This window comes from Phyllobates terribilis, unplaced genomic scaffold, assembly GCF_046119375.1.
Source record: "Phyllobates terribilis strain yellow unplaced genomic scaffold, ASM4611937v1 Scaffold_241__1_contigs__length_2998254, whole genome shotgun sequence".
NCBI lineage: Eukaryota > Metazoa > Chordata > Amphibia > Anura > Dendrobatidae > Phyllobates > Phyllobates terribilis.
In genome coordinates this window covers 2,900,650-2,918,602 of record NW_027363001.1, presented here as the reverse complement: position 1 = coordinate 2,918,602, position 17,953 = coordinate 2,900,650, and the positions used below count along the sequence as shown (strand labels likewise).

General features: G+C 42.5%; 10 non-coding genes across 10 annotated transcripts; all 10 read right to left on the bottom strand.

Annotated features, from left to right (window-relative positions):
* Positions 1-394: 394 nt before the first annotated feature.
* On the bottom strand, positions 395-585 carry LOC141217491 (U2 spliceosomal RNA). The gene has a single exon (XR_012286324.1). It is a non-coding gene; the product is annotated as a U2 spliceosomal RNA (small nuclear RNA).
* Positions 586-1,697: 1,112 nt separating this feature from the next.
* Positions 1,698-1,888, bottom strand: LOC141217490 (U2 spliceosomal RNA). Its single transcript, XR_012286323.1, has one exon. It is a non-coding gene; the product is annotated as a U2 spliceosomal RNA (small nuclear RNA).
* Positions 1,889-3,002: 1,114 nt separating this feature from the next.
* On the bottom strand, positions 3,003-3,193 carry LOC141217572 (U2 spliceosomal RNA). The gene has a single exon (XR_012286403.1). It is a non-coding gene; the product is annotated as a U2 spliceosomal RNA (small nuclear RNA).
* Positions 3,194-4,308: 1,115 nt separating this feature from the next.
* LOC141217489 (U2 spliceosomal RNA) lies at positions 4,309-4,499 on the bottom strand. Its single transcript, XR_012286322.1, has one exon. It is a non-coding gene; the product is annotated as a U2 spliceosomal RNA (small nuclear RNA).
* Positions 4,500-5,614: 1,115 nt separating this feature from the next.
* LOC141217487 (U2 spliceosomal RNA) lies at positions 5,615-5,805 on the bottom strand. Its single transcript, XR_012286320.1, has one exon. It is a non-coding gene; the product is annotated as a U2 spliceosomal RNA (small nuclear RNA).
* Positions 5,806-6,920: 1,115 nt separating this feature from the next.
* LOC141217486 (U2 spliceosomal RNA) lies at positions 6,921-7,111 on the bottom strand. Its single transcript, XR_012286319.1, has one exon. It is a non-coding gene; the product is annotated as a U2 spliceosomal RNA (small nuclear RNA).
* A 1,115-nt stretch (positions 7,112-8,226) lies between these two features.
* On the bottom strand, positions 8,227-8,417 carry LOC141217485 (U2 spliceosomal RNA). Its single transcript, XR_012286318.1, has one exon. It is a non-coding gene; the product is annotated as a U2 spliceosomal RNA (small nuclear RNA).
* Positions 8,418-9,532: 1,115 nt separating this feature from the next.
* Positions 9,533-9,723, bottom strand: LOC141217484 (U2 spliceosomal RNA). The gene has a single exon (XR_012286317.1). It is a non-coding gene; the product is annotated as a U2 spliceosomal RNA (small nuclear RNA).
* Positions 9,724-10,838: 1,115 nt separating this feature from the next.
* Positions 10,839-11,031, bottom strand: LOC141217630 (U2 spliceosomal RNA). Its single transcript, XR_012286453.1, has one exon. It is a non-coding gene; the product is annotated as a U2 spliceosomal RNA (small nuclear RNA).
* A 6,390-nt stretch (positions 11,032-17,421) lies between these two features.
* Positions 17,422-17,617, bottom strand: LOC141217644 (U2 spliceosomal RNA). The gene has a single exon (XR_012286464.1). It is a non-coding gene; the product is annotated as a U2 spliceosomal RNA (small nuclear RNA).
* Positions 17,618-17,953: the final 336 nt, after the last annotated feature.

The following is a 17,953-nucleotide window of genomic DNA, read 5'->3' as shown; positions in this document are numbered from 1 at the left end:
CTGCTGTTGATAACAAGGGCATTTGCTAAATAGATGGTGTGTGTGCAACAATATACTGAAAGGTCAATTATATTGTGCAGCTTATCTCACCACCTGTAGTTATTTAGGTGAAAGCTCCAAAATGCTTGCCTAATATGTCTGTTTATCCAAAAGGAAGTAAAAAGGGAGAGCTAGAAAGATAGCATTGCATCACATTACATGGCAATGCAATGCACAGTTGCTGAAGTTGAACCAAAATGAGCTTGTAATCTGGCTTCTGCAACTTTGAACATGAAAAATCCAATGAGGAGAAGAAAAGCAAAGCCAAAGAGTCCATCCCAAAATCCGACAAACAAGCAAAATGAACAAAAAACATTGAATTCAATTCTTTCTGATTTTAGAAACTGCATTAAAGAAGGGGTGCACCGGTCCTGGAGATACTGCAATACCAGGTCAATGCGTGGAGTGGACAGAGCAAGCTCTTTTTCCATCTCCCTGTTCTAAAAATCCATTTAATATATGGTCCCCAGATAGGGGACGTATCAGATATTAAACTGATAAGAACAGATACTACACTTGATCTTAGCCAAAAGGCCGAGAAGCGATAACCAGAATTGGTTTCAAACTACGGAGCCACCCAAGGATCCTGAAAAGTCCATTTGTGGAGATGAGCTCCTGGACTCCCGTTAAGAAGACATGTTGTCAACCTCTAGATCCCTTACATGCCTGCACTTTTCGGCTTGCTGCTGCTGCAATCCACGCGTTTTAGATCTGCATAACTCCACCTCTTTAAACACAGCACCTTCACCCCCTGCTGTTCCCACCCGCCTCAACACCGTTGGAAGGGAGGAGAACCAATTAAGGCGGGGGGTGGGGTGGAACGAGCAGCTGTCTACCCTTAGCAGGAGGGCTCCTGATTACATACCTCTCCTGCTGCTGCTGCTGGCTGTCCAGCAGCAGACTGAAGGTGGCTGCTGCTGTGCACAGGGATATAAAGGCTCAGAGCCTATTATGACACGCGCAGCCAGCGTTCCATTGCCACATTCCATCTACTGCAGGCAGGATACCTGGCTGGCTGAATGTCGCTGAGAAGCTCACAGAGACCGCCATAAGCAACAGTTTAACAGAATGCCACAGACTAATCAACCAAACTTTTTGGGTTGGGTTCTCTTTTATAGTCTGCAGGCATTAAATGAAAGAAGTCAGTGTTCCAGCAGAAGGAGACAACGTTTCAGAAAAGGCATTGTAGCAAACCAAAAAAGAAATTTTAAGCGCAGCAGAGTAACCAGCGCACATACCTGTTAGCTCAGGTGAGTTTAAAAGGCTGCTGTTGATAACAAGGGCATTTGCTAAATAGATGGTGTGTGTGCAACAATATACTGAAAGGTCAATTATATTGTGCAGCTTATCTCACCACCTGTAGTTATTTAGGTGAAAGCTCCAAAATGCTTGCCTAATATGTCTGTTTATCCAAAAGGAAGTAAAAAGGGAGAGCTAGAAAGATAGCATTGCATCACATTACATGGCAATGCAATGCACAGTTGCTGAAGTTGAACCAAAATGAGCTTGTAATCTGGCTTCTGCAACTTTGAACATGAAAAATCCAATGAGGAGAAGAAAAGCAAAGCCAAAGAGTCCATCCCAAAATCCGACAAACAAGCAAAATGAACAAAAAACATTGAATTCAATTCTTTCTGATTTTAGAAACTGCATTAAAGAAGGGGTGCACCGGTCCTGGAGATACTGCAATACCAGGTCAATGCGTGGAGTGGACAGAGCAAGCTCTTTTTCCATCTCCCTGTTCTAAAAATCCATTTAATATATGGTCCCCAGATAGGGGACGTATCAGATATTAAACTGATAAGAACAGATACTACACTTGATCTTAGCCAAAAGGCCGAGAAGCGATAACCAGAATTGGTTTAAACTACGGAGCCACCCAAGGATCCTGAAAAGTCCATTTGTGGAGATGAGCTCCTGGACTCCCGTTAAGAAGACATGTTGTCAACCTCTAGATCCCTTACATGCCTGCACTTTTCGGCTTGCTGCTGCTGCAATCCACGCGTTTTAGATCTGCATAACTCCACCTCTTTAAACACAGCACCTTCACCCCCTGCTGTTCCCACCCGCCTCAACACCGTTGGAAGGGAGGAGAACCAATTAAGGCGGGGGGTGGGGTGGAACGAGCAGCTGTCTACCCTTAGCAGGAGGGCTCCTGATTACATACCTCTCCTGCTGCTGCTGCTGCTGGCTGTCCAGCAGCAGACTGAAGGTGGCTGCTGCTGTGCACAGGTATATAAAGGCTCAGAGCCTATTATGACACGCGCAGCCAGCGTTCCATTGCCACATTCCATCTACTGCAGGCAGGATACCTGGCTGGCTGAATGTCGCTGAGAAGCTCACAGAGACCGCCATAAGCAACAGTTTAACAGAATGCCACAGACTAATCAACCAAACTTTTTGGGTTGGGTTCTCTTTTATAGTCTGCAGGCATTAAATGAAAGAAGTCAGTGTTCCAGCAGAAGGAGACAACGTTTCAGAAAAGGCATTGTAGCAAACCAAAAAAGAAATTTTAAGCGCAGCAGAGTAACCAGCGCACATACCTGTTAGCTCAGGTGAGTTTAAAAGGCTGCTGTTGATAACAAGGGCATTTGCTAAATAGATGGTGTGTGTGCAACAATATACTGAAAGGTCAATTATATTGTGCAGCTTATCTCACCACCTGTAGTTATTTAGGTGAAAGCTCCAAAATGCTTGCCTAATATGTCTGTTTATCCAAAAGGAAGTAAAAAGGGAGAGCTAGAAAGATAGCATTGCATCACATTACATGGCAATGCAATGCACAGTTGCTGAAGTTGAACCAAAATGAGCTTGTAATCTGGCTTCTGCAACTTTGAACATGAAAAATCCAATGAGGAGAAGAAAATCAAAGCCAAAGAGTCCATCCCAAAATTCGACAAACAAGCAAAATGAACAAAAAACATTGAATTCAATTCTTTCTGATTTTAGAAACTGCATTAAAGAAGGGGTGCACCGGTCCTGGAGATACTGCAATACCAGGTCAATGCGTGGAGTGGACAGAGCAAGCTCTTTTTCCATCTTCCTGTTCTAAAAATCCATTTAATATATGGTCCCCAGATAGGGGACGTATCAGATATTAAACTGATAAGAACAGATACTACACTTGATCTTAGCCAAAAGGCCGAGAAGCGATAACCAGAATTGGTTTCAAACTACGGAGCCACCCAAGGATCCTGAAAAGTCCATTTGTGGAGATGAGCTCCTGGACTCCCGTTAAGAAGACATGTTGTCAACCTCTAGATCCCTTACATGCCTGCACTTTTCGGCTTGCTGCTGCTGCAATCCACGCGTTTTAGATCTGCATAACTCCACCTCTTTAAACACAGCACCTTCACCCCCTGCTGTTCCCACCCGCCTCAACACCGTTGGAAGGGAGGAGAACCAATTAAGGCGGGGGGTGGGGTGGAACGAGCAGCTGTCTACCCTTAGCAGGAGGGCTCCTGATTACATACCTCTCCTGCTGCTGCTGCTGCTGGCTGTCCAGCAGCAGACTGAAGGTGGCTGCTGCTGTGCACAGGTATATAAAGGCTCAGAGCCTATTATGACATGCGCAGCCAGCGTTCCATTGCCACATTCCATCTACTGCAGGCAGGATACCTGGCTGGCTGAATGTCGCTGAGAAGCTCACAGAGACCGCCATAAGCAACAGTTTAACAGAATGCCACAGACTAATCAACCAAACTTTTTGGGTTGGGTTCTCTTTTATAGTCTGCAGGCATTAAATGAAAGAAGTCAGTGTTCCAGCAGAAGGAGACAACGTTTCAGAAAAGGCATTGTAGCAAACCAAAAAAGAAATTTTAAGCGCAGCAGAGTAACCAGCGCACATACCTGTTAGCTCAGGTGAGTTTAAAAGGCTGCTGTTGATAACAAGGGCATTTGCTAAATAGATGGTGTGTGTGCAACAATATACTGAAAGGTCAATTATATTGTGCAGCTTATCTCACCACCTGTAGTTATTTAGGTGAAAGCTCCAAAATGCTTGCCTAATATGTCTGTTTATCCAAAAGGAAGTAAAAAGGGAGAGCTAGAAAGATAGCATTGCATCACATTACATGGCAATGCAATGCACAGTTGCTGAAGTTGAACCAAAATGAGCTTGTAATCTGGCTTCTGCAACTTTGAACATGAAAAATCCAATGAGGAGAAGAAAAGCAAAGCCAAAGAGTCCATCCCAAAATCCGACAAACAAGCAAAATGAACAAAAAACATTGAATTCAATTCTTTCTGATTTTAGAAACTGCATTAAAGAAGGGGTGCACCGGTCCTGGAGATACTGCAATACCAGGTCAATGCGTGGAGTGGACAGAGCAAGCTCTTTTTCCATCTCCCTGTTCTAAAAATCCATTTAATATATGGTCCCCAGATAGGGGACGTATCAGATATTAAACTGATAAGAACAGATACTACACTTGATCTTAGCCAAAAGGCCGAGAAGCGATAACCAGAATTGGTTTCAAACTACGGAGCCACCCAAGGATCCTGAAAAGTCCATTTGTGGAGATGAGCTCCTGGACTCCCGTTAAGAAGACATGTTGTCAACCTCTAGATCCCTTACATGCCTGCACTTTTCGGCTTGCTGCTGCTGCAATCCACGCGTTTTAGATCTGCATAACTCCACCTCTTTAAACACAGCACCTTCACCCCCTGCTGTTCCCACCCGCCTCAACACCGTTGGAAGGGAGGAGAACCAATTAAGGCGGGGGGTGGGGTGGAACGAGCAGCTGTCTACCCTTAGCAGGAGGGCTCCTGATTACATACCTCTCCTGCTGCTGCTGCTGCTGGCTGTCCAGCAGCAGACTGAAGGTGGCTGCTGCTGTGCACAGGTATATAAAGGCTCAGAGCCTATTATGACACGCGCAGCCAGCGTTCCATTGCCACATTCCATCTACTGCAGGCAGGATACCTGGCTGGCTGAATGTCGCTGAGAAGCTCACAGAGACCGCCATAAGCAACAGTTTAACAGAATGCCACAGACTAATCAACCAAACTTTTTGGGTTGGGTTCTCTTTTATAGTCTGCAGGCATTAAATGAAAGAAGTCAGTGTTCCAGCAGAAGGAGACAACGTTTCAGAAAAGGCATTGTAGCAAACCAAAAAATAAATTTTAAGCGCAGCAGAGTAACCAGCGCACATACCTGTTAGCTCAGGTGAGTTTAAAAGGCTGCTGTTGATAACAAGGGCATTTGCTAAATAGATGGTGTGTGTGCAACAATATACTGAAAGTTCAATTATATTGTGCAGCTTATCTCACCACCTGTAGTTATTTAGGTGAAAGCTCCAAAATGCTTGCCTAATATGTCTGTTTATCCAAAAGGAAGTAAAAAGGGAGAGCTAGAAAGATAGCATTGCATCACATTACATGGCAATGCAATGCACAGTTGCTGAAGTTGAACCAAAATGAGCTTGTAATCTGGCTTCTGCAACTTTGAACATGAAAAATCCAATGAGGAGAAGAAAAGCAAAGCCAAAGAGTCCATCCCAAAATCCGACAAACAAGCAAAATGAACAAAAAACATTGAATTCAATTCTTTCTGATTTTAGAAACTGCATTAAAGAAGGGGTGCACCGGTCCTGGAGATACTGCAATACCAGGTCAATGCGTGGAGTGGACAGAGCAAGCTCTTTTTCCATCTCCCTGTTCTAAAAATCCATTTAATATATGGTCCCCAGATAGGGGACGTATCAGATATTAAACTGATAAGAACAGATACTACACTTGATCTTAGCCAAAAGGCCGAGAAGCGATAACCAGAATTGGTTTCAAACTACGGAGCCACCCAAGGATCCTGAAAAGTCCATTTGTGGAGATGAGCTCCTGGACTCCCGTTAAGAAGACATGTTGTCAACCTCTAGATCCCTTACATGCCTGCACTTTTCGGCTTGCTGCTGCTGCAATCCACGCGTTTTAGATCTGCATAACTCCACCTCTTTAAACCCAGCACCTTCACCCCCTGCTGTTCCCACCCGCCTCAACACCGTTGGAAGGGAGGAGAACCAATTAAGGCGGGGGGTGGGGTGGAACGAGCAGCTGTCTACCCTTAGCAGGAGGGCTCCTGATTACATACCTCTCCTGCTGCTGCTGCTGCTGGCTGTCCAGCAGCAGACTGAAGGTGGCTGCTGCTGTGCACAGGTATATAAAGGCTCAGAGCCTATTATGACACGCGCAGCCAGCGTTCCATTGCCACATTCCATCTACTGCAGGCAGGATACCTGGCTGGCTGAATGTCGCTGAGAAGCTCACAGAGACCACCATAAGCAACAGTTTAACAGAATGCCACAGACTAATCAACCAAACTTTTTGGGTTGGGTTCTCTTTTATAGTCTGCAGGCATTAAATGAAAGAAGTCAGTGTTCCAGCAGAAGGAGACAACGTTTCAGAAAAGGCATTGTAGCAAACCAAAAAAGAAATTTTAAGCGCAGCAGAGTAACCAGCGCACATACCTGTTAGCTCAGGTGAGTTTAAAAGGCTGCTGTTGATAACAAGGGCATTTGCTAAATAGATGGTGTGTGTGCAACAATATACTGAAAGGTCAATTATATTGTGCAGCTTATCTCACCACCTGTAGTTATTTAGGTGAAAGCTCCAAAATGCTTGCCTAATATGTCTGTTTATCCAAAAGGAAGTAAAAAGGGAGAGCTAGAAAGATAGCATTGCATCACATTACATGGCAATGCAATGCACAGTTGCTGAAGTTGAACCAAAATGAGCTTGTAATCTGGCTTCTGCAACTTTGAACATGAAAAATCCAATGAGGAGAAGAAAAGCAAAGCCAAAGAGTCCATCCCAAAATCCGACAAACAAGCAAAATGAACAAAAAACATTGAATTCAATTCTTTCTGATTTTAGAAACTGCATTAAAGAAGGGGTGCACCGGTCCTGGAGATACTGCAATACCAGGTCAATGCGTGGAGTGGACAGAGCAAGCTCTTTTTCCATCTCCCTGTTCTAAAAATCCATTTAATATATGGTCCCCAGATAGGGGACGTATCAGATATTAAACTGATAAGAACAGATACTACACTTGATCTTAGCCAAAAGGCCGAGAAGCGATAACCAGAATTGGTTTCAAACTACGGAGCCACCCAAGGATCCTGAAAAGTCCATTTGTGGAGATGAGCTCCTGGACTCCCGTTAAGAAGACATGTTGTCAACCTCTAGATCCCTTACATGCCTGCACTTTTCGGCTTGCTGCTGCTGCAATCCACGCGTTTTAGATCTGCATAACTCCACCTCTTTAAACACAGCACCTTCACCCCCTGCTGTTCCCACCCGCCTCAACACCGTTGGAAGGGAGGAGAACCAATTAAGGCGGGGGGTGGGGTGGAACGAGCAGCTGTCTACCCTTAGCAGGAGGGCTCCTGATTACATACCTCTCCTGCTGCTGCTGCTGCTGGCTGTCCAGCAGCAGACTGAAGGTGGCTGCTGCTGTGCACAGGTATATAAAGGCTCAGAGCCTATTATGACACGCGCAGCCAGCGTTCCATTGCCACATTCCATCTACTGCAGGCAGGATACCTGGCTGGCTGAATGTCGCTGAGAAGCTCACAGAGACCGCCATAAGCAACAGTTTAACAGAATGCCACAGACTAATCAACCAAACTTTTTGGGTTGGGTTCTCTTTTATAGTCTGCAGGCATTAAATGAAAGAAGTCAGTGTTCCAGCAGAAGGAGACAACGTTTCAGAAAAGGCATTGTAGCAAACCAAAAAAGAAATTTTAAGCGCAGCAGAGTAACCAGCGCACATACCTGTTAGCTCAGGTGAGTTTAAAAGGCTGCTGTTGATAACAAGGGCATTTGCTAAATAGATGGTGTGTGTGCAACAATATACTGAAAGGTCAATTATATTGTGCAGCTTATCTCACCACCTGTAGTTATTTAGGTGAAAGCTCCAAAATGCTTGCCTAATATGTCTGTTTATCCAAAAGGAAGTAAAAAGGGAGAGCTAGAAAGATAGCATTGCATCACATTACATGGCAATGCAATGCACAGTTGCTGAAGTTGAACCAAAATGAGCTTGTAATCTGGCTTCTGCAACTTTGAACATGAAAAATCCAATGAGGAGAAGAAAAGCAAAGCCAAAGAGTCCATCCCACAATCCGACAAACAAGCAAAATGAACAAAAAACATTGAATTCAATTCTTTCTGATTTTAGAAACTGCATTAAAGAAGGGGTGCACCGGTCCTGGAGATACTGCAATACCAGGTCAATGCGTGGAGTGGACAGAGCAAGCTCTTTTTCCATCTCCCTGTTCTAAAAATCCATTTAATATATGGTCCCCAGATAGGGGACGTATCAGATATTAAACTGATAAGAACAGATACTACACTTGATCTTAGCCAAAAGGCCGAGAAGCGATAACCAGAATTGGTTTCAAACTACGGAGCCACCCAAGGATCCTGAAAAGTCCATTTGTGGAGATGAGCTCCTGGACTCCCGTTAAGAAGACATGTTGTCAACCTCTAGATCCCTTACATGCCTGCACTTTTCGGCTTGCTGCTGCTGCAATCCACGCGTTTTAGATCTGCATAACTCCACCTCTTTAAACACAGCACCTTCACCCCCTGCTGTTCCCACCCGCCTCAACACCGTTGGAAGGGAGGAGAACCAATTAAGGCGGGGGGTGGGGTGGAACGAGCAGCTGTCTACCCTTAGCAGGAGGGCTCCTGATTACATACCTCTCCTGCTGCTGCTGCTGCTGGCTGTCCAGCAGCAGACTGAAGGTGGCTGCTGCTGTGCACAGGTATATAAAGGCTCAGAGCCTATTATGACACGCGCAGCCAGCGTTCCATTGCCACATTCCATCTACTGCAGGCAGGATACCTGGCTGGCTGAATGTCGCTGAGAAGCTCACAGAGACCGCCATAAGCAACAGTTTAACAGAATGCCACAGACTAATCAACCAAACTTTTTGGGTTGGGTTCTCTTTTATAGTCTGCAGGCATTAAATGAAAGAAGTCAGTGTTCCAGCAGAAGGAGACAACGTTTCAGAAAAGGCATTGTAGCAAACCAAAAAAGAAATTTTAAGCGCAGCAGAGTAACCAGCGCACATACCTGTTAGCTCAGGTGAGTTTAAAAGGCTGCTGTTGATAACAAGGGCATTTGCTAAATAGATGGTGTGTGTGCAACAATATACTGAAAGGTCAATTATATTGTGCAGCTTATCTCACCACCTGTAGTTATTTAGGTGAAAGCTCCAAAATGCTTGCCTAATATGTCTGTTTATCCAAAAGGAAGTAAAAAGGGAGAGCTAGAAAGATAGCATTGCATCACATTACATGGCAATGCAATGCACAGTTGCTGAAGTTGAACCAAAATGAGCTTGTAATCTGGCTTCTGCAACTTTGAACATGAAAAATCCAATGAGGAGAAGAAAAGCAAAGCCAAAGAGTCCATCCCAAAATCCGACAAACAAGCAAAATGAACAAAAAACATTGAATTCAATTCTTTCTGATTTTAGAAACTGCATTAAAGAAGGGGTGCACCGGTCCTGGAGATACTGCAATACCAGGTCAATGCGTGGAGTGGACAGAGCAAGCTCTTTTTCCATCTCCCTGTTCTAAAAATCCATTTAATATATGGTCCCCAGATAGGGGACGTATCAGATATTAAACTGATAAGAACAGATACTACACTTGATCTTAGCCAAAAGGCCGAGAAGCGATAACCAGAATTGGTTTCAAACTACGGAGCCACCCAAGGATCCTGAAAAGTCCATTTGTGGAGATGAGCTCCTGGACTCCCGTTAAGAAGACATGTTGTCAACCTCTAGATCCCTTACATGCCTGCACTTTTCGGCTTGCTGCTGCTGCAATCCACGCGTTTTAGATCTGCATAACTCCACCTCTTTAAACACAGCACCTTCACCCCCTGCTGTTCCCACCCGCCTCAACACCGTTGGAAGGGAGGAGAACCAATTAAGGCGGGGGGTGGGGTGGAACGAGCAGCTGTCTACCCTTAGCAGGAGGGCTCCTGATTACATACCTCTCCTGCTGCTGCTGCTGCTGGCTGTCCAGCAGCAGACTGAAGGTGGCTGCTGCTGTGCACAGGTATATAAAGGCTCAGAGCCTATTATGACACGCGCAGCCAGCGTTCCATTGCCACATTCCATCTACTGCAGGCAGGATACCTGGCTGGCTGAATGTCGCTGAGAAGCTCACAGAGACCGCCATAAGCAACAGTTTAACAGAATGCCACAGACTAATCAACCAAACTTTTTGGGTTGGGTTCTCTTTTATAGTCTGCAGGCATTAAATGAAAGAAGTCAGTGTTCCAGCAGAAGGAGACAACGTTTCAGAAAAGGCATTGTAGCAAACCAAAAAAGAAATTTTAAGCGCAGCAGAGTAACCAGCGCACATACCTGTTAGCTCAGGTGAGTTTAAAAGGCTGCTGTTGATAACAAGGGCATTTGCTAAATAGATGGTGTGTGTGCAACAATATACTGAAAGGTCAATTATATTGTGCAGCTTATCTCACCACCTGTAGTTATTTAGGTGAAAGCTCCAAAATGCTTGCCTAATATGTCTGTTTATCCAAAAGGAAGTAAAAAGGGAGAGCTAGAAAGATAGCATTGCATCACATTACATGGCAATGCAATGCACAGTTGCTGAAGTTGAACCAAAATGAGCTTGTAATCTGGCTTCTGCAACTTTGAACATGAAAAATCCAATGAGGAGAAGAAAAGCAAAGCCAAAGAGTCCATCCCAAAATCCGACAAACAAGCAAAATGAACAAAAAACATTGAATTCAATTCTTTCTGATTTTAGAAACTGCATTAAAGAAGGGGTGCACCGGTCCTGGAGATACTGCAATACCAGGTCAATGCGTGGAGTGGACAGAGCAAGCTCTTTTTCCATCTCCCTGTTCTAAAAATCCATTTAATATATGGTCCCCATATAGGGGACGTATCAGATATTAAACTGATAAGAACAGATTTTTTTTTTTTTTAATTTGGCTATCCCCTGCAGAGGGATAAAACCGTTTATTAAAATTTTAACAAATTACAAGCATAATTACACAAATACCAAACGTTAAAAGACAAATGAAATTTACAAAACAAAAAAATACAAAGATTTTAAATAATTAGGTTCCATTGGTCAACAAGCCATTTTTTGGAAATATGTATATTCTTCTTTTTGTCAATTAAATAATAAGTATACATTTCACATAAACATAAACTTAAAACATCATTCACTGATAAAACATCGTGTTTAAAAATAGCAATGTTGCGCGCTTTCCAGAGAGATGACTTGGCGCAGTTCACTGTCTTCCAAGCCATTGTGTACTGGTCCATTGTGGGGCATTCCATAAGTCCGTATAGCACAGTTTTATATGTAAAGTCCTTGAGGTCTGCCACCCTTTCCAGTAGGGGGAGCAGTCTTCTCCAGAAATCCTTTGCAAAATTACATGTCCATAATAGATGTTCCACCGTTTCCTCGTCTTGGCATCCGGCTCTTGGGCAGATGGCAGACCTCACAAATCCTCTTCTGTATTGGAATGCCCGGCAAGGAAGACAGCGGTGCATGAAACTCCAAGCCAGATCTCTCTGTTCATTAAAAAGATAAAAAACGTTAATCATTTTCCAGATAGACATAGATTTGTCATCATCATATCTGTCAACATTACATATTTCCTCACTTTTACGTATTTCTTTAATTAGTTTCTTACTATTTCTTAATTCCTCTATTTTCTTAGTCCCTAAATTAAAATCGGACACTATTTTCCTTAAAATCTCATAATGCGTCGACAAATTAAAAGCATGGGGCACAGATATATTAACTTCATACCATCCAAACTTTCTCATAAAAAATCCTGTATTAAAACGCATAAAAAAGGACCAATAGTGATTCTTAAAAAGGGCATTAAAACAGTAAACGAACAGATGGATTAAAAGAAACCTATTAAAATCTGGAAAATCTTTACCACCTTTTACTTTTGATTTCATCACGATTTCTCTTTTCAGCTTTTCCATTTTTGAGTTCCAAAAGAAGGTAAAACAGGTTTTGGTTATCTTTTTTAAAACATTAACAGGCGGGGGGAAAACCATGCTAAGATACAATAAAAGAGGTAAAATCACCATCTTTAAAACCAATACTTTACCCTCCATTGTAAGTCTCCTCATGTTCCACATACATATTTTCGTATTTACTTTCTGTGTAACTGTTTCCCAACTATTATAACCATCATTATTTTCAGTGAATGATATACCTAAAATGGAAATGGATTCGGAGACATTAATTGGTACATCACGTAAAATCATCCCCCCAACACTTAAAATGTTACACTTATTAAAATTGATTTTAAAACCAGAAGCTAGACAAAAGGATTGCACTTGATGGAGAGTGGCCGTAAGTGATGGTGCATCTGTACACAAGACCGCCACGTCATCCATGTAGCCTACAACCTTGGCCTCCAAACCACCGCTTCCAGGCAGAGGGACACCGCATATCTGTTTATTTTGGCGTATTGCACATAACATTGGTTCCAGTGCACAGATAAACAGTAGGGGGGACAGAGGGCATCCCTGTTTCACCCCTGACCGTAAAAATACCTCTTGTGTCTTAAAACCATTCACTAAAATCTTACTTGTACAATCCTTGTAAAATGCTTTAAGCGATAGTAAAAACCCTTCTGGTATGCCCATTTTCTCTAAAACTTTAAAAAGATAAAAGTGTGAGACACGGTCAAATGCTTTTTCAAAATCAATAGATAAAATCGCCATTTTCCCCTTTCTGTCTTTCACATCCTCAATACAGTCTTTCACTAAATTCAGATTGTCCCATATACTGCGCCCCGGCACCCCACACACTTGATTAGAATGAATAACTTTGCTGATGACTTCTTTTAGACGATTTGCACAAATTTTAGCCATTATTTTATAGTCACAATTTAAAAGTGTTATTGGTCTCCAGTTTTCTAATTTTGATTTATCGCTTTTTTTGTATAGGAGGGAGACTTCACCTTTCTTCCAGGAATTTAATAAAACCTTATTATTAAAAACCTCAGTAAACAAATAAAACAAATCATCTTTTAAAATATCATAAAAACATACATAAAATTCTATTGGGATGCCATCAGGACCAGGGACCTTTCCAGTTTTAAAACTTTTAATAGTTTTTAACACTTCTTGTTCCGTTAAAACTTGGGATAAAAACTCTTGGGATGCGGGATCTAAAACAGCTGTTAGTCCTTGCAGCGAATCATCCATTAATTTATTATCTATATTTTTTCCATTAAAAAGATTAGAAAAAAAAACCTCAACTTTACCCAGCATATTTTTTATATTATTCTCACCATCTATATGGTCAATTATCACTTTTTCTTTTTTATTTTTCCTAAAAAAATATCTGGAACACTTTTCATTTTCTTCTATATGTTGTACTCTAGAACGAAAAATTATCTCTTTTCCTTTTTGTTCTAGCCATTTTGAAATCTCTTCTTTTAAGTTTGAAATATCAACTTGTACATCTATCCCATTGTCTCTGAGCTTAAATAATGTTTGTAGGCGGGTATTTAAAATTCTATATTCTTCATATTTTTCTTTGGCTCTACATATACTCTTTTTAATAAAAAAGTCTTTTATTTTTACTTTCATTCTATCCCACCATACACTCATAGTCTCATTTGTTTTTTTCCCTTTTCTACATTTCCTATAAAACTCAATAAAATCTGATAAAATCTGCGGGTCGGTTAAAAGGGATACGTTCATTTTCCAGCTTTTCTTACCACATTTTTTGTTGTCATTTACTTTTATGGTAAAGGATAAAAGTTTATGGTCTGAAAATATATTAGTTAAAACTTCACATTTGGCAGGTATTGTTTTATCTGAACCAAAAATAAAATCAATCCTAGAGCTACAATTAGCATTGCTCCAAGTGAAACCGGCGTCCTCTGGGCTATCACTATGACACTCTTTATATATGTCTATCAATTTAGCATCTTTGACTATATCATGTAGCATACCTGAGGTTTTATCGTAGTTCCTGCTTACAGAGCTGGAGCACCGGTTTTCACCTTTTAAAACACAATTAAAATCCCCTGCTAAGATAAAAGGTTCAGAGTTATTAATAAATAATGGTAAAAGATCAAGCATTTCGGCTCTTTCATTTTTCTCTGTTGATCCATAAAAATTTAAAAACTGCCATCTAATACCATCAATAAAAGCTTTCACTAATAAAATACGACCTGGTAAAATTTCCTGAATAAAATCAATTAAAACGTTCCCTTTAAAAAGTATGGCTACACCTGCTGATCCTGCAGCATTCGATCCGGACCAGACAGATGGCCCACACTTCCACTCATCTTTATATTTTTGATATGACATTTCATGTGGGATATTACATTCTTGCAGAAAAAATACAGATGCAGTAAAACACGTAAAAAAATTAAAAAGAGCAGTTCTTCTCGTGTTAGATTTTATGCCTCTCACGTTGAGGGAAATACCTTTGAGTTCAGCCATCATTAGAAAATGTAGAAATTTTACTTAGGTAACTAAGAGCAACGGATTTACCTGTCCGATGAACCTGATCAGACCACTGGGCTTGCGCCTCCCTCCTCATCTGATAGTATCGTCACGAGAGTCTCCGTGGAGGAGGAAAGATTACCACATTTATATAAACCCGACGCTACACTGGCATAGCTCGGAGGGCTGGCTGGCAGAACCCGCTGGGTCTCCATTGGCTGGCCATGCAGTTCCTCATCAGGTGGGTCTCCGAGGGGTTCCGCCGCCCCTGTTTGACCTGTAGAAGGTCGTCCTATAGGAGGAGGTTGCGCACAAGGCAGAGCCTCTGACTCTTCAGAGGCAGCAAGATCCCGGTCCCCACCTGTAGCAGCGGAGACCGAAACCCCTGAGGGTCCAGCGTCCACGTCCCCTTCAGGAGAAGTGTCCATCTGTTCACCTCCTGCTGCCTCCTCCGAACCACCCTTTTTCTTTTTCTTAGGACCCACCTTTATCCACTCAGCGCCCTCAGCACTAGGAGACCCAGACTGGGCATGGGCTTCTGTGTCGGCCTTTTGCCGGTCCCTTTTGACCTTACCAGTAGTGCCCTTCTGCTCCTTCTCAGCCCTCCTTTTGGACTCCCGCAGGTCCTGCAGCCAGGTTTTGGGATTTGGTATTTTACCTGTCATAGACTCTGGAGACACTTCACTATTTGGTACGCCCTTATTGTCTCCAGAGGCTCCAGGTTGTTGTTCCTCCTCCTGAGGGGTGGTCTGATCTTTTGGTCCTTGGTCGGACGTCTTGGACTTCCCATTTTGCTCATCTTCCCGAAATCTGTGAGGGCAAGAAAAATAAAAGTGACCTGGAGTCTGGCAAAAACTGCATTTCTTTTCCTTAGGGCATTCTTTTGTCTCATGTTCTTCACTAGCACAATTTCTACATGATACATGACAGTTTTCTTTTGAATGACCATAGCGCCCACAATTTCTGCAATATACTGGCATCCCAGAAAAGAAGAAATCCCCATTTGTTTGCCCAATTTTGAAACGGGCAGGGGGGAGCCGTATACCACCTGGTGTATTTGGATCTCTTGTACACTTCACAAGGAATTTCCACTTAGATGTCCATATGTTATATTCGTTTAATATCTTCCCAATACATTTAACACTTTTAAAATAAATTGCTAGAAATGACATTACTTCTGGAGCAGAAACAAAGGGCGAAAATATTTTTACAATAACCAGTCTTACCTCATCCAGGACGTGCTCAACAATTTGTATCCCTTTCAAAACAGGACTATTTTCAACTTTTTTTAACTTTTCTAGTACATCTCTAAAAATACCTTCTCCGGTGAATGTGATGTCATAGTCACCTCTTCTGGGATAATCCTGGATGGAGAGAATTTCATTCCTTTGTACGCCAAGAAGGTTCCTGAGCACGTCCTGGACTACATACCCTAATTTCCTCATATCCGAGCCACCCGCCGTGAAGTGAACTCGGATAGAGTTTTTTAGCCTCGCATAAAGAGGCACGAGGTTAGGGTCAACCTCCATGGAAAAACGCAACAAGGTTGCAAATTGCAGCCGCTTGCAATCTGCGCTCCCAGTGTTCTTGCAGCGAAAAACACCTGGAAGCTGGGAGATCGCAACTCGTTACCCTGGGACTAAGCCCTCTCCCTATTAGCAGCAAGCAGGTTAAGTCCACCAAAGTGGACGATCCTGCCAGGCCAAGGAGAGGGGTACCCGAGTGCCCTTCAAACACAATCTCCTGCAATAAAGCACTTGATCGTAGCCAAAAGGCCGAGAAGCGATAACCAGAATTGGTTTCAAACTACGGAGCCACCCAAGGATCCTGAAAAGTCCATTTGTGGAGATGAGCTCCTGGACTCCCGTTAAGAAGACATGTTGTCAACCTCTAGATCCCTTACATGCCTGCACTTTTCGGCTTGCTGTTGCTGCAATCCACGCGTTTTAGATCTGCATAACTCCACCTCTTTAAACACAGCACCTTCACCCCCTGCTGTTCCCACCCGCCTCAACACCGTTGGAAGGGAGGAGAACCAATTAAGGCGGGGGGTGGGGTGGAACGAGCAGCTGTCTACCCTTAGCAGGAGGGCTCCTGATTACATACCTCTCCTGCTGCTGCTGCTGCTGGCTGTCCAGCAGCAGACTGAAGGTGGCTGCTGCTGTGCACAGGTATATAAAGGCTCAGAGCCTATTATGACACGCGCAGCCAGCGTTCCATTGCCACATTCCATCTACTGCAGGCAGGATACCTGGCTGGCTGAATGTCGCTGAGAAGCTCACAGAGACCGCCATAAGCAACAGTTTAACAGAATGCCACAGACTAATCAACCAAACTTTTTGGGTTGGGTTCTCTTTTATAGTCTGCAGGCATTAAATGAAAGAAGTCAGTATTCCAGCAGAAGGAGACAACGTTTCAGAAAAGGCATTGTAGCAAACCAAAAAAGAAATTTTAAGCGCAGCAGAGTAACCAGCGCACATACCTGTTAGCTCAGGTGAGTTTAAAAGGCTGCTGTTGATAACAAGGGCATTTGCTAAATAGATGGTGTGTGTGCAACAATATACTGAAAGGTCAATTATATTGTGCAGCTTATCTCACCACCTGTAGTTATTTAGGTGAAAGCTCCAAAATGCTTGCCTAATATGTCTGTTTATCCAAAAGGAAGTAAAAAGGGAGAGCTAGAAAGATAGCATTGCATCACATTACATGGCAATGCAATGCACAGTTGCTGAAGTTGAACCAAAATGAGCTTGTAATCTGGCTTCTGCAACTTTGAACATGAAAAATCCAATGAGGAGAAGAAAAGCAAAGCCAAAGAGTCCATCCCAAAATCCGACAAACAAGCAAAATGAACAAAAAACATTGAATTCAATTCTTTCTGATTTTAGAAACTGCATTAAAGAAGGGGTGCACCGGTCCTGGAGATACTGCAATACCAGGTCAATGCGTGGAGTGGACAGAGCAAGCTCTTTTTCCATCTCCCTGTTCTAAAAATCCATTTAATATATGGTCCCCAGATAGGGGACGTATCAGATATTAAACTGATAAGAACAGATTTTTTTTTTTTTTTTTTTTTTTTTTTTTTTCCCATGTCAGATTGGCTGTGCTTTATCAAATTGGCTCATGCAAGCTTGTATGATAGGCAACCTCTCATCATATCATGGATTTTTTTTTTTTTTTTTATAAAATTTTTTAAAGGATTGTGAATTGAACCAAAAAGGAACTACAACAAAATTACTTATTCTATTTGTACTTTACAAGAAATCTCCATTTCTTGAACTTCCATATTCCTTCTGCATCAATAATATTTCCACACTTTTTATCCCATAGATAGATCACATACATCCTTGACAGAATCAACTTTAAACACTCATTTACCGACATTGTTTTCCTTTTAAACACTAACAAGTTTCTTGCATCCCATAGACTTTCTA